Source organism: Quercus lobata, chromosome 3, assembly GCF_001633185.2.
Source record: "Quercus lobata isolate SW786 chromosome 3, ValleyOak3.0 Primary Assembly, whole genome shotgun sequence".
Classification (NCBI taxonomy): Eukaryota; Viridiplantae; Streptophyta; class Magnoliopsida; order Fagales; family Fagaceae; genus Quercus; species Quercus lobata.
The window spans coordinates 45,549,549-45,565,256 of NC_044906.1; the positions used below are offsets into that span (position 1 = coordinate 45,549,549).

A 15,708-nucleotide genomic window follows, 5' to 3' on the forward strand; every position below is an offset into this window, starting at 1 on the left:
TTCAGACGATGAAGATTCTAAGATAAAAAATCCTATATCATGAGGTAGTTCAAGAAGTTTACGAAGAATACCAATGCAAAAGGATTTGACAAGGACTGAAAGCAATCCAGTTCTTCGCAATTCAAGAGTTAAGACAAAGGGAAGAAGGATGCTAGGGATAATGGTCAGTACACTGTACCCTCAGGACCAAAGTGCTTTGGGTGTTAGGGTTTTGGTCACATGAAACAAGAGTGCCCTACATATCTCAAGACTATTGGGAAGAGCAAGGCACTTGCTGCTACGTTGAGTGACACTGAGCCTGAGGATGACTCCGATAATGAGGATGATGGAATCCTAAATGCCTTCACTGCCACTGTAAATCCTATTGAGGGGATTGTTGAAGATGTGGATGAAGAAGAGGAATTGATGGAGTTTAAGTTTAAGAAGATGGATGAACAAGATGACATCCATACAGCCTATGCAAAGTTATACAAGGTCTCTAAAAAGCATGAGAAGTTGTATAGGTTGGCTACCAAGAAGCTTAGTGATGTGGAGCTTGAGCGAGAAGAAATTTCTACAAAGTTTGATGAAACTAATCAGACTATTTGAATTGAGATTTAAGAATAATTTCTTGGCTAAGAAGACCAAGAAACTTGAGGCAAAACTGTTCTAAGTCAGAGCTTAGTTGGAAAGGACTTCAAAAGTTAAGCTCGATGAGATGCTCAGTCTACAAAAATCGGCTTCCGATCGAACTGGTTTAGGGTATGATTTCTCTTCTCCTAGTATTGCTTCTATTAGTGCTACTATTTTTGTTCCTCCTACTAATAATATTGAAACTGAGAATAATGATGTTAAAAATGAATTGGCTAGTGAGAACATAGACAATGGTAAATCTATTTTAGGAGCACCCCCTAAGCTTGATAAGAAAGAGATTAAAAACCCTAGGGCTAAGAAGGGAAATACTCAAAAGCCTAAACAAAAAAAGCAGCATTTCTGTCATCACTGTGGCACAGCTGAACATACTTGACCTAATTGCTATAAGTGGTTAGCTACTCAAATGTGCAACAGCATGATTGCGTCGAGAGACCAGAATCAATTTCCATCCTCTTTTGCTCCTCTTGGAGGTCTTCTTAAAACCCTTATGTTTCTTTCAAACTTGAACGGTTTTAATTCTTCCCCCTCATCGCTGGATCAAGGATTTGCTAAACGGAAAGGTTCTTTCAAGATGTGGAAGGAAAAGAGCTTCAAGTGATTCTGTCACTTTTTCTCTCTCCACTTCTTGTTTTTGTTTTTGCATTACTTGTGTGTTTTGCTTTCATGTGTTGAGTCAGTCTAGTTTTATGCATTGCTTTGTCTTGTTTAACATGCTTTTGTTTGGTTACTTTTCAGTTTTGTTTTATTTTTTTTTTCATACAAAAAAAAAAAAAATTGAAAAATCAGAAAAATATAAAAATAGTGTGTGTTTGTGTACTTTGATACTTGTGTACCTTGGATGGCCATTGAAATAAGGTTTTCTAAACTTTATATCTTTTGTAGGTTAGATGAGCATCTCTATGCATAACTAAGCAAGTGAGCTTTGTGGCTCATGGTTATGATGTGTAAGATTAAGTAATCTCTTGTACTTAACACTCGTATCACTCTTTTTGGCGAGAAGAACTAGAAAATTCTAAGAGAAGGGCATAAATAACTATTTCACCACTGTTGCCCGCCAATCATGAAATGACATTTGTATGCTTCGGCATAGCAAAAGTGGAATGTCAAATGCTTAACATCATTGAGTATTTTTTTTCCTCTCTCTTATATGCCCTTGCATGGTTTGCATAATAGAAAAATATGTAAAGAAAAATAAAAGCGAAAAGATCAAAATGATTTATATATGATTGCAAGTGTGTATTCTAGGAGATGTGAGAGTTCTAGGATGTACCTTGAAGGTGATATTTCCCATCAAACAGTTATGATTGTGTGTGAGTTAAAGTGATTTTCTCATATCTTAAATCATCATAACATGTAGACACTTATGCAATCTTATGATGTTTTTCACACACAACACGCAATATTCTTTGCTACTCTTGATACATGTGTAGGTACAATATGATTTGGCCATCACAAGGAATACTTGTGTAAATGTATACTCACTAAACTGTCTTAACTTGTTTTTGAAATATAAAATTGGTTAGACGTGTTTAGTGTGCGTGTGTTTTGGATCTATGTGTAAGGTTGAATTTAATCAATCATTTTATTGGCTTTATTCCATGCCAAATTTGCTTGTAATTTAGCATTTAGAAACCTTGTATTTAGGTGGGAATTATGTAAGGGTAGTGTGTGAGAGAGTGTGAAGAAAAGCTCAAGAGTGTGCACTTAACAGGGCCTCGCGACTGGATCTCGCTACTGGCTCGCGGTTGGCAAGTTGCCAAAGGAGGCACACGTGTGAAGCATGCAGAGGAGCTAGAGAGTCACACCAGCTGGAGCACTACAGGACAAAAATTCCAGTCTGGCCAGGCAGTTAGCTCGTGACTCAGACTTGCAACTCAGTCAAGTAGCGAGGTCAAGTCGCTAGACCACTCTGTTTGGGAAAAACTGACATTTCGCATTCCAAACACATACTAGTATAAATACCCCTTATACCCACGTATTGTAGAGAGCTTCTAGAAAGAATTTTGAGAGAGAAACCCTAGAGAAAAACAAGATTGACTCATCCACAGTCTTCATCTTTTGATTCTCCAAATTCCTCTACTCTCACCCTCTCCATTGTTACATCCTTGAGAGGTACATTTAGCCAAATCCTTTTCTCACCATACCCATATTTGTGAGAAGATTATTTGATGCTTGGGAAGCAGTTAGGAAAGGACCAATTGATACTAGTTGATGCTATGGGCTATAGCGGAATTTGGTAAGCTAGAGAAGATAAAGGTTCGGCGTAACCTCGTTGGAGTAAGAAGCTTAGAGGGCTTAGGTACACTAGGTAGATTAAGCTCGGAGGGTCTTCTGCTGTTCATGTATCCTAACTTCATTTTTTAGTGGATAATTGACTGCTTGGAGGGTGGCGGAGAGGTTTTACGCCGAGGACTTTGGTTTCCTCTTCGATAACACATCACTATGTTGTCTTTGTGTTTGCATCTCTCCTCCCTTAATCTTTGTCATTTAATTTCTGCTGTAGTTGTGATTTTATTTGGTTTAGATGGTTTTATCAATTCTGTTTTAGCTTTTTTCATATTCCGCACATATATTGTTTGATAATAAACTTGAATTGGTAATTTGTAATTTGAGAGTCTAAACGTTCAAGGTGTTTTACACACTATTTGAACATTCACTATGTGCTTAATATTTTTCTTGTTGAGAGATGATTTTGAGAGCTTAAAATGTTGTTTGAATCATTGGTTATATAGCATACTTGATTGCATTCATATTTGTGTTTTTCTCTTCTTGAAAAACTGTTTTTAACAAATCTCAAAACAACTGCTGGACACCTCTTGACAACTAGCTATCTATCAAGACTCTTCAGTTGCTTTTTATCGCATTCTCAATACCTCTCAATAGCTACTCCAATCCATCGAGAAACCTTTTGGTTGCTCGATAAATTCTTGATAGCTTCCTCAATCCATTGATATTCCTATGTTGTGGATACCTCTCGATAGATACTGGATAGCTCTTCGACAGCTAAAAAGCGCCTTTTTAATGCTTGACACATCTCGATCTATCGAGATTTATGTTGTTTCTATATACGGTCCTCGCAATTTTTGTTCACTTCTCCTCGATCTCTCTTGACAGTATCTGACTTCTTAACTTCCCAAACTTCTCTCTTTCACTCAAATTCACTTTCCGACTCAATTTTCGGTCTCTTGATCTACTTCTCTCTTTGTATGACTCTTTTTCATTCCTTAATCATGCATTTTCATATCTTTTGACCTAAAATTTGGGGATTTTGGAAAATGTTTGGAATTTTTCAAGTTGTTGAGGTTGTTGAAAAATTTTTGGGTTAGGTTTGTGTTCAAATGATGTCAAATCATCATACATTGCATTTCATGAGCATTTTAACTATATTGTCATGCCTTTTAGATGTGTGCTATATATGTTGTCTTGTTGTGTGCTAGGAGGTTTAGATTAGGCTGAGCCCATGATGTATTTACATTTGCATGTCATATGCTCATGCATTTTCATGCATACGTACTTTCATTTTCTTATATTCTTATATACTACTGTGTTGGTACTTTTTTGATTGTCTCTCTCTCTCTCTCTCTCTCTCTCTCTCTCTCTCTCTCTATCTCTCTCTTGCGTTAGTCTGCTTCTATGGAACCTAAACGCAAATTTACTTCGTCCTAGAGTCCTCTGCGTTTTGAGGCATCTTCTTCCTTTGACCCTACACCATCTTCTGTTCGGTTCCGTGATGAGAACGCCCGAAAGGACTTCTTGGAGAACTTTTGTAGACGAGGCATTCATTCGGAACGCCATGTCGTTCTGTCAGACTTTTCTGACACTGACCTATCCACTGTCATTCACAGTAAAGGTTGGGAGTCACTTTGTGGCATCCCAGTCACTTGTCCCTCTGTGATCATTTAGGAGTTTTACTCCAATAAGGCTAGAGTGTAATATTTATATAGTAATATTAAATATAATTAATGGTAACTTTGGACTTGTCAAGAGTTGACAGAAAAACCCAAGGTCCATTGGAGCTAGGGTCTTATTTGTTCCCTTTGGTCCCTTCTCAAGCCACAAACTAAAGCCCAATTGGGTAGGCCCAAAAAGTTAATCCAATTAGATAATCAGTTTTTATTTAATAAGAGATATAAAATAAAGTAACTATCAAGGTAGTTAGTATGTACGTATGATTAAAAGAAAAGAAAACAATTTTTCTTTGTAAGGAGAAGAAGAATGATTTTTCTTTGAGAATCAATGTACAAAAAGACTGATTGAGAGACCACACTTCTTGGGCACCATATGGAATTGAGATGAAGATTAAAAGTATTCTCAAGTCTTGGTTTTGAATTTCACTGCATCAAGGTACGCTTTCTATTCTTTGTTCTAGAATTCAAGATTATATGTTATCTCTCATGAATGAAGTAGATTCGTGATTGTTGTTTTCGCTGTGTGTTTTGTATGAGATGCAAAACTAGATTTTCCAACAATTGGTATAAGAGCGGTCTTCAATATAATGCTTGTATAACATGTGATTGAGTTTTAGAATCAAAGAAAGTAGTTTTCTTGATGATTTAATTTTCTGCAGTAAAGTTTCTGCATAATTTTGTTTTGGAACTGCTGTGATTATTATATGAGATATATACTGGTTCTTGTTAATCAAAGTGTGGCTCATGGTAATGTCGTTTAGAGATACATGGCATCAATTCTAAAATAAAACTGAAATAAAGGTCAAGCGTGAACTTTTGTTATGCACCGCTTGGATATCATTGGCAGTTGGGAGTAGTTATTGAATTTCATTCAATGATTATTAGTTGATGCTGTCAATGCATATATTGGCATGATACATGGCATCGATTCTAAAATAAAACTGAAATAAAAGTCAAGCGTGAACTTTTGTTATGCACCGCTTGGATATCATTGGCAGTTGGGAGTAGTTATTGAATTTCATTTAATGACTATTAGTTGATGCTGTCAATGCCTATATTGGCATGGTATATTTAATATATGCCGTGTTTTGCTAGTCTTTGTGGTAGGAATGAATACATTAACCTATATTGCTAACATTGACGAGTTTGATGTATCATTCTTTTGTTTTTCTTTGAATGCGTTGATATATTATTATTTATATGGGTTCACATGCATCCGAATTATCGATACTAGTCGCTAACTAGTGCGATGCACGGAAAAGCTATTAATAACTTAATATGAAAAAAAAAAAATATATATATATATATATATATATATATAAATTATATATGCACGGGAAAGCTATTAATAACTTAATATGTATATCATGGTATAAATTATATACCAAACCAATAAAATCTATCACTTACAAAGTAATAAAATCTATCACATACAATGAGAAATCATGAGATCATATTTAGAAAATATATAACTGATATAAGTACACTCCAATACAATTAATTACACGAATATAGTTAATTCCATACTCATTCAATCAAATATCTTTCATAAATTACATTAATCGTTCTTGATGTCCAAGATGTATCTAAATTCTAACATTGCCAGTAAACAAAGATGCTAGACCTCAATGGGATTAAAAAGGCAACATAATGTCAATTTACACAATTTCTGAAATCATTATTTGAGAGAGAGAGAGAGAGAGAGAGAGAGAGAGAGGTGACTGTTGTGTTGATTCTCTTAAGAAGAATCTACCCTGTATATTTTTTTTATATGTAATCGACAAATAACAAAATAGATGTACCACATTTAGAGTATGCACATTTCTGAGATTAAAAGTAAAGGAAAATAAGAAAATGAACCCACCTAAAGTTTTTTGCTCTCCCTCTCGATATTGACTTTTCCAACATCTTCCAAAATCAAATTTATGTACTCCTCCCTGTAAGGCATAAAAATTAATATTTGACCAAATTTACATGTATTTTAAAAACATGTACATGGAAACAAAACACAATTAGTGAAAACAGAAAATGCTCTAAACCACAAACTATATTTTTGAAACCGGCTTGAATTTCAAATGAGTAATTACAAAAGCATCAGTATGTAGCTTTCAATTTTACCTTCATGACTCTTTTACAATTTTTTGCTATATATATAACCAAACTTAGTCATTGATAACATATCATTGATATACGGTTTACTAAATACTCTTCTTAATAGGAATTTTTAGTCATGTCATCTAGCTAAAACTTCCATTTAAATTATCATCTCCAATCACCCTTTGAAATCTCATGGTTGCCTTTGCTTCTTGCCTAGTAGGACAGCACAAATTTATTATCCCACCTGCATCCATATTAAGATACACAGTAAACAAAAGCAAACATACAAAACACATAATCTTTCATGTAGTTGTTTAATTTCTCTAAACAAATGCCAAGTTAATGTTAATGTCTCAAATTCAATTAGTAAACACTATGATACACACCTATTCCAAACTTAAAAACACAACCAATTCTACCAATACATGTAACCTTGCATAACTCAAGTTTGTGTCCATAACTCTCAACTTTCTTGGCCCTAAAACCCATCCCAACAATTTGCATTAAACAATCACCGCCCAGAAAAATTATCTATTATTATTAGCAAAATTTTCCCATAATTTCTATCTAAAAAATGCTTCCACCATTACCATGTATTTCCAAATAAGTTCTCACGCAACTTGTAGGCTTATTAATTAGTAATTAGCTATCTGCATATATCATAGAATACTTTCAAGTTTCAACCTAGCAACAATGATAACACAAATCGTAAGAAATCCTACCTAATTATGCTGCTATTTGAGGGAGTACAAATAAACATAGATCTTGTGTGACTTCCATGGAGAACGTCGCTGCTAGAGTGCTAGCATTCTTCAAAATGGGCTTCCAAATTCTTAGATGTGTCTGTAACATGAACATTACTCTAAATAGGTGAGTAAACAAAGCATCATAAACAATAAACTATACGCAAAGTACATACGATATAGAAAACTAACCATGGCATCGAGATTGACCTCAATCCTAAATTCGAATCTGCCATAAACATCACTACCAGTTATTTTTCACAACAAAAGTTTCAAACTGAAAGCTTTAAAGGTCCAATGGAAGAACAAAATTTTTCAATTTTTTTATTTATTATAAAAAAGAGGAATGCAGTGCCAATTTAACAGGATATATCACTACTTGTAATTTGGAAAGCAAAAAATAACAAATTATAGTCTAACTCATTTATCCTAAAATTTTCAAACACATGCTAACAAATAGATATTGATATAAAATATTCACCTTGTAACAAAACTTAATAAGTCTCAAACACACATCTTTAATAGCTTTAAATGAATTTGTCATAATTGTATTTAAGCTATGGCTCAAGCAATAAGAGGCAGCAAATATGATTCCATAAAAAACTATTCTCTTCTTGTTTAATAATGTTTAGGAGGGTTGTCGCCTTGAATTCAACTAAATTCTCTCAATTTCATCAGTCACAGCACAGACCATGTTGGCATGAAAAGAAACAAAAAATAATCCAAACAACAATAGAGGACTTTCATAGAACTGACATAAATTTTTTACCAAGCATAAATCAATTGCACTCAAATTTCATAGAGTACGAAATGTAAATATTTTGTACTCTAAATGACACAATGGATTCTGCACAGTGACCTTGCCTAATCATATCAAAATATGCCCCAAGGATCCAAAAGCCAAGATAGTATTTAAATTTAAAACTTTCACACTTGACCATAACACTGCTTGCCTTATAAATCAATTTGCTTTATTCAAATGAAAATCCCAAGTTAACATAAAGCACAATCTCGTAGTTGTTTGATTTTAAAAACATTTATTCTATTGCAATGATTATTATAACTTATTCAACAGATTTTAACACCTTTAAATTTAAAGCAACAAAATTAAACAACAATTAATTTGCATTTGTCAAATGACTACACTACAACATTCAAGCTTCAACTACAGAACGGTGATCAAGGATAAACCATCTAAATCTAAGAAACAAAGCAAAAACCATTAAAAAAAAAAAAAACACTAAAACACATAGGTCTGCCACCATACCCTAACCCAAATTCCTTTATCAACACAAAATCCTCCCATCTAAGCATGCTCACCATCAACGAGTCCCACACATTTGAGGGAGACTATCAAACCAACACCCAGAAACCCTTTCAATTATAGATGTCTTCTATCATGCTCTGCTTTTCTCATCATTCAACCTTAATTAAAACCAATAAACAAAATAACTAAATTAAAAAAATTAACCCAAAATAACTAAATTAAAAAAATTAACCCAAAATAACAAAACCTAAATAACATTTAACACAAATTTTTGTTGTTAACATCTTCTGTCAATAGGTCTCGTCTCCTTGGCGGCCAATAATAGAAATTAATAAAACCCACTACGGGCTCCAAACCCATCAATCTAAGCTAATCATTCAAAACAAACACTCCCAAACGAAACCCTAAATCATATTTAACAACCAAAAACGAAACCCTAAATCATATTTAACATCCCAAATTATAGAACAAAATAAAAACTTACCGGTAATGTTTGCGGAGTGAATCTAGTCAGATGGTAAAGTCTCAAAATCAAAAACTTTCTGCCACTAAAGGAGTGGGTGGCTGGCGCTTGCGGACTATAGTTTAGGGGTTTGAAGGTAGAGAAGGGACAAAGATTGGAGGCAGGGGAACGTGTATGTAGAGAGAGGCATGGAGGAAATTGTGCGTTTGAAGATGGAGATGGGACTGTGTGAAGAAGAAGAGAGGGAGTTTGATGAGTTTGCGTTACTGTGTTTGCGTTTAAGGGGGAGAGAGTTTTTTTTTTCATCGGGTTTTGGTTTTGGGGAGAATGAAATTTTTGGTTTTAGCCTCTTTTTACTCTTTGAGCTTTGTTTTTTAAGGGCTGAAAATTTTGGGTTTTTTTTGTTTTTTTTTTCCTTTTTGATAATGCCGGTTTTTTTTAGTCTTAAAAAGTTTTTTTTTTTTTTTAATATTGTGCTGACGAAATTTTTGGTTTTAGCCTCTTTTTAGGCTTTGAGCTTTGTTTTTTAAGGGCTGAAATTTTTGGGTGTTTTTTTTTTCCTTTTTGATAATGCCGATTTGAAATTTTTGGGTGTTTTTTTTTTTTTTGATAATGCCGGTTTTTTTTTTAGTCTTAAAAAGTTTTTTTTTTTTTTTTTAATATTGTGCTGACGTGGAAAATTGTGGGAACTTCAAAGGCTTTGGTTTTATATATATATAGATAAGGAAGTGATACGGCCCAATTTAATTTAGTTCCTTTTAATGCTTGCATTCTTTTTTGAGAAACAAACACACACACACAAGAGAGAGGGAAAGGGGTTCTAACACAAAGGCACACCACAACTCCACTCAAAATGCTTGCATTCTTGGAATCTTGATATATTAATTTTGGCCGTGGGCATGTTCTTCCTTTGGAAAAATATCTATGTAAACTTCAAGGAATTTTCTTTTTCAGTTTACTATATACATGCGATTATGTTAATGCTAGGATTATGAAATTTATTCCTAATGAGATTAGGATTATGTTTTCAAGGGTTTCTAGCATTATTATGGTTCTTGATTTTGATCTTGAAAACCTTAATGTTTGATCTATGAATCTTCATTCATAAAATCAAAAGGTGTTTTTTATGGAAAATTGCAAAAACCGTTGAAAACTATCTACATCTGCCCTTTAGAAATTGAAATCACGCATTTTTCGCGAGTTGCCTTCTCGCGAAGTTACTCGCGAAAAATGCCCCTGTAGCACAAAAGTTTTTGCGGGTAAGCTTTACTCACGAAACAGTCGCGAAAGTTTCTTTCTGAATTTTGTGTTTTCACTATTTTACCTTAATCCCATTTTCGTGGGAAGAGCTTAGTCACGAGATTCTCGCGAAAATGCCTCTGAAGTTATCTAACTAAGAGACCTGATGAGATCAAAGATGTTAGTTAAATAGAACTCTTAGTCTTAAATGTTTTATGATTAAAAGTCCTTAATTTATTTTAATTATAGGTTTTTAATGAGATTAAAATTCTAATTAGAGTTATATAGTTTCTAATGAGATTAGAATACTTTATTTAGTAAATTAAGGATAGAGTTCTATATAACTAATTTTTGATCCATTAAAATTTAAGGAATCCTAAATAATTTAGGACTTTCATTTTAGTTAGTGATTATAATGAGACTAGAGTCTTTAACAAGTGCAAGGTTATTAGTTGTGATGGGATCACAATTATTTAAGAAAAACCCAAATAATGTGTGGGAGTGCCGAAATAACCCTTTTGTTAAGTATATTGTAATGTGAATAGATACCTTGTCTTGACCTCGAGTCTTGCATTCCATGCAGAGGGTATTTACTTCATGGATTACAAGGTTAAACTTCTTTGTGATTGCGCGAATGTTCGTTACACTATTGTGACGTGACTTAGTTACATCACATTGAATTTAAACAATTAAACACCTTTAATGTGTAGGGTTAAAATTGTGATTAGATCACAATGATTTCATGACAATCCACTTGTTTTAAAATTTCTAGTGGGAGAGAGATACAAGGGTTGGATCTCACGTCCTCCATTGTCGGTTCATAGTGGTGTGGAGTAAACATCTCGTCTTGGCCTCGAGCCTTGCGTTCCATGTGGAGGATGTTTATTTCATGGTACTACAAGATTGAACTTCCCGGTTTATAGTGGTGTGGGCAAGCACCTCGTCTTGGCCTCAAGCCTTGTGTTCCATGTGGAGGGTGTTTTGCATCATGGTACTACAAGATTAAACCTTACAAGGGTAGAGTTATGTGGCTACACATGGTTCTAAGCAATGGTGTACACTAGACTAAGTTTGATAGTATCCTCTATGCTGAATTCTTGCTATTATTACTTAGAGGCCAAAGGAAGAGTGGCAAATTATTTTTGTTTGGTAAGAGTTACCATGATAGCATTAATAATGAGAAAAATTCTTGCTTGATCATAGTGGTTGGTATTCACTGTATGCTAAGGAATATTAATTGCGGGATTAGGTTGTCGTTGCAACTAGTATAGTATGTTTTTCGGGTTTCATATTATATGGTTATGGATGCAAAATGATAAAGTCCTGGTATTTATGTTCATGGTCTCAAAATAAAGTTGTCATAAATTTTGTTCTCTAGCTACTATTTTATTGAATCACATTAACTAAGAAATAATTTTGGACATGGTGCTTAAAGGAGTTGAAGTACATAAATATGTTTTGATTCAGCATTGTCATAATTTCTTATGCATGATGCATTGATGGAAGATAGCTTATGATATGATCATAGTCTCCATTGAAATGCTAATATGCTACATTGGCTTTTATCTCAATTGTGCTACAGCATGAGATGCAAGAGATAGTACAAGACTTAGACTTTATATTAAGTCTAAATGAGATGTTTGGAATGAATCATATTGAGTGCTAAGAAAGGCTTAAGGAGTTCCAATTCTATATCATTTTATGAAAATGTTTTAATTTTAAAATGAATTGGAATTCTTGGATGTAGAGATTAAATGTTAATCTCATATGGATATAATCCACAAGTCCTTGTTAGAATCATTTGATCAATTCATATTGTTTTGAAAATAAATTCTTTTTATATTATCTGAATTGATGAGTGAGTTTTACGCAACTGAAGACATCCTAAAAGCTAAGGCTAAGATCAATATGATTTAATTCGAATTCTTAGCCTGAATCGAAAAGTAAGGGTGGTAAGAAGAGGAATTATAGTACCAAACAGTTGGACAAGCTAGTTGCCAAAAGGAAATTAGACTCAAAAGTATGACCAAAAGGAAAGTGTCTCTGTTTTGGTAATGTTAAGCATTGTCCATGATTGTTTTCTAGATGGAAATTTACATGTTTTACTTTTTAAAGAGAAAGTTTCCGTCCTTTGCTATTGTATGTTTTGGCACTTATGTCTAGATCTTATTAATCTAAAAGATATTCAAGATTGGTGAAAGATGGGCTTTTAGAACCATTATTTTGTTATATTCCCAATCTATGAATTCTATTTAGAAAATAATATGATCTAGGGCTCCTTTTCGTAAAGGAATAAAGTTCCAATGACTTTTTTTAAGTCAGTGCATACATAAAGGAGGAATAGGCCTCTTTTAAAGGTAGATTGTTCTAGAAGAAAAATGTCAGAATTTGTTGTAGGACAACTATAAAATACATTTGGAAATGAGATGGTTGTATTAGATAAACCACAAGACATTATTTTGTAGATAACTATTACACCGCTACAATATCGTAGTGGGAGGATTACCAAATAAATTCATACTTTTGGAATAAGCTTTTGTAGTTATTCCACAAGGATATAAATTTGATCCTCAATCCTACGTAAAGTTAATAGATGATATGAATATGGATTACAGGATCAAGGTTATATGAATAGAATTAGATTCTATTTAAAGTCTAGAACTTGTAGATGCGCCTAATGGCATTAAGCCTATTTTTTTCAAATAGGTCTACAAGTAAATGAGATTGATAGATTTGAAGGCGCAAACCTTCAAAGTCAAGACTAGTGGTGAAAAGATTTATTCAAAAAGAAATGGTTCGACTATGAAAATATTTTTTTTTTCACCAATAGTCAAATTTAACTCTTTCTAGATTCTCTTATTCATTATATTTCATTTGGATGAAATATGACAATGAATATCAAGAAAGTTTCTTTTAGTAGCAATCTTGAGGAAAACATCTATATGATGTAACTAGACTTGTTCATAGCAAAGAACCAGTAGTGTTTAGTATGCAAGTTGCTTAAAGTCCATTTATGGACAAAAGCAAGCATTTGAATCATAAAATATCATATTTGATCAAGCAATCAAATTGTTTGATTTTGATCAAGTATTTAAAAGCCTTATGTGCGTAAAAGCTATATAGAATAATGAATTTCTTAATGTATGTTGATGACATTCTAATCATTCAGAATGATGTAGAGTTATTGTCATCAATGGAGTTATTTTGTTGTCTAGTCCAGTTTGATATAAAGTACTTAGGAAAGACTGGTCACATCCTAAGAATTAAACTTTGTTAAAATTTAGGAATTAGGATATTGGATCTATCTCAAATTGCTTAAATAGATTAGATTCTAGCCCAGTATAACATGTATTACTTTAAGAAAGGATTCTTTCCTCTTAAGTTTGAAGTTCCTTTATATAGGACTATAGTCCTAAAACATATAAAAGGAAGAGCATATTAAGACAGTTCCTTATACCATATCAGTAGGAAGTCTTTGTGCTATGCAATATAGTAAGCTAAATATCTATTTTGCGGTGGGCATGGTAAGAAAATATCAATTGAATCAAAGATCACTTAATTTAGTGGGAGCAAAGCATATACTCAAATATCTTAGGAAAATGAGGGATTATATGCTTGTCCACCAAAGTGAGGATTTGATGGTTACTGGTTGTACAAATACACTTGTAGTTTGATTGTGATTCATGAAGTTGGACTTTAAGATATGTGTTCATCTTAGGTGGTGAAGATACACATTAAGCGTAAGTATCATCTCATTAGAGAGATATGAATACGTGAGATGTAGTAGTAGAAAAGACAATTTATGCAATAAATTTGGCTGAAACTTGTTTCCAAACCTTGCCTTAGAGTGATTATAAATTACTCTAAAGGGAGATAAGTCTCGGATATATGGTAAATTGTCTTTGAGGGCAAATGGGAGATTGTTAGGGTTTATGCCCTAAAATCCAATTTATTGGCATATCATAAATAATTTCTTAGTCCCAGAGATGCATAGTATGTGATTTATGTGAAATGTCACAGAAGATATGAATCACAAGCTTTTTGTAAACTTAGAATTTTAGTTTGTAGTCGGTGATGAAATTGGGCATTTCATCTGCGAAGACTATAACATATCAACTAAGATGATTTGTCTTGATCATAGAAGTGGAGACTTCTAGTTGATATGTTGATATGTTTTAAAAGTTAAGACATATTGAATTGGACAACTGTGAGATTTATTACTTTCCTAACGACTGTCAAATGAATAATAAATCTCACGACTTCTATTTACATCAACTCTAAATCTTGAGAGAATAATGGACCTGATTATGAGGTGTATGATTCTTTGATATATCAAGAGTGAGATTTACAAGACACGTTTAAAACCTAAGTATGTTGGGCAATCACATTTAGTGTTGATGGAACATATATTCTCAAGATGGAATTTATAATCTCTTAATGGAGATATAAAATATTCTCTTGAGATATGTTTAATAGGTTTGGTTATTCAGAGTGTTGGGCCCAACCACTTTAGTAAGGAGTTACTAAAGTATATATTTATGAAATTGGATTTCATAAATATATGATGAATAACATAAAGGATTAAACCGGGTACTCAAGAATTAAGATGTAGTAATCTTCAAAGTGGCAGTCAACATTCATGACTTTGTATTACTATGAATATTTTAATGAAGGAGTTGCATGTATAATAAAGTTTTGGGATATAATTTATTAATAAGGTTTAGAATGCAATTATATTTATATAGTGGTATTAAATATAATTAATGGTAACTTTGGACTAGTCAAAAGTTGACAGAAAAGCCCAAGGCTCATTGGAACTAGAGTCTTATTTGTTCCTTTTGGTCCCATCTCAAACCACAAACTAAAGCCCAATTGGGTAGGCCCAAAAGACTAACCCAATTAGATAATCAGTTTTTATTTAATAAGAGTTATAAAATAAAGTAACTACCAAGGCAGTTAGTATGTACGTATGATGAAAAGAAAAGAAAATAGCTTTTCTCTACAAGGAGAAAAAGAAGGATTTTTCTTTGAGAATCAATGTACAAAAAGATTGATTGAGAGATCACACTTCTTAGACACCATGTGGAATTGAGATGAAGATTAAAGGTATTCTCAAGTCTTGGTTTTGAACTTCACTGCATCAAGGTACACTTTCTATTCTTTGTTCTAGAATTCAAGGTTACATGTGATCTCTCATGAATGAAGTAGATCCGTGATTGTTGCTTCTGCTATATATTTTGTATGAGATGCAAAACTAGATTTTCCTACAACTGCAGTGGCCCCAGACATAGACGGAAGCTCTTCCCACTTCTTCTACTCCTTTCATATCGGCATCTTCTTCCTCAGCGGGTGGTGTGA

At 33.3% G+C, this 15,708-nt stretch overlaps 1 long non-coding RNA gene across 1 annotated transcript; it reads right to left on the minus strand.

The window, feature by feature from the left end:
- Positions 1-6,427: 6,427 nt before the first annotated feature.
- On the minus strand, positions 6,428-7,611 carry LOC115979495. The gene is made up of 4 exons (XR_004089068.1): positions 7,574-7,611; positions 7,361-7,481; positions 6,818-6,882; positions 6,428-6,478 (listed from the first exon to the last, which is right to left on the minus strand). It is a non-coding gene; the product is annotated as an uncharacterized LOC115979495 (long non-coding RNA).
- Positions 7,612-15,708: the final 8,097 nt, after the last annotated feature.